General features: G+C 39.6%; 1 non-coding gene across 1 annotated transcript; it reads right to left on the reverse strand.

Moving 5' to 3' along the window:
• Nucleotides 1-242: 242 nt before the first annotated feature.
• Nucleotides 243-366, reverse strand: LOC116268756. Its single transcript, XR_004175923.1, has one exon. It is a non-coding gene; the product is annotated as a U6atac minor spliceosomal RNA (small nuclear RNA).
• Between the last annotated feature and the right edge of the window lie 553 nt (nucleotides 367-919).

Consider the following 919-nt stretch of genomic DNA (forward strand, 5'->3'; position numbering starts at 1 on the left):
GCAACATGGAGAAACCCTGTTTCCACAAAAAAAAAAAAAAAAAAAAAAAAAAAAAGCCAGATGTGGTGGCGAGTGCCTTCCGTCCCAGCTACTCAGGAGGCTGAGGTGGGAGGATCACTTGAGCCTGGGAGGTGGAAGTTACAGCGATCCGAGGTCCACTCCAGCTTGGGCGACAGAGTGAGACCCTGTCTCAAAAAAAAAAAAAAAAAGGGTAAAAAAGTTACTTTTTTTTAAATTATTTTTTAAAGATAGTCAGATGCCATGAAGTATGTGGCAATGCCTTAACTGTATGTGTGTTGTCAGGCTTGAGGGCCTCTTTCATCCTTGTCAAGAGGTGTGCTAACTTTCTCTCCTTTCATACAACACTGCTTGGGTTTTTAAAAATTAATATTCACTACTTTCACATTTAAAATCTCAAGCTTTTCCCTTAAACATTTCAATATTATTATGCTATTTAAAAATCAAACCATGTCTGAGCCACTTGGTTAATCATTTTAAACATTTTAAATTGCATTTATTAATTTAAAAATTTGATTATTTTTTCAAATACATCAATTTTCTGATTAACACACTTTTCCAAATTCTTAAGTAATTCTCATTAAACAAATACATTAAACTAATACATACAGTAAGTTGTAATTTCTCTTAAAATTTCCAAAATAGGGCCGGGCGCGGTGGTTCATGCCTGTAATCCCAGCACTTTGGGAGGCCGAGGTGGGTGGAGCACAAGGTCAGGAGATCGAGACCATTCTGGCTGACATGGTGAAACCTTATCTTTACTAAAAATACAAAACATTAGACGGGTGTGGTGACGGGCGCCTGTAGTCCCAGCTACTCGGGAGGCTGAGGCAAGAGAATGGCATGAACCTGGGAGGCAGAGCTTGCAGTGAGCCAAGATCGTGCCACTGCACTCCAGCCT

The sequence above is a fragment of the Papio anubis genome, chromosome 8 (assembly GCF_008728515.1).
Source record: "Papio anubis isolate 15944 chromosome 8, Panubis1.0, whole genome shotgun sequence".
Lineage (NCBI taxonomy): Eukaryota > Metazoa > Chordata > Mammalia > Primates > Cercopithecidae > Papio > Papio anubis.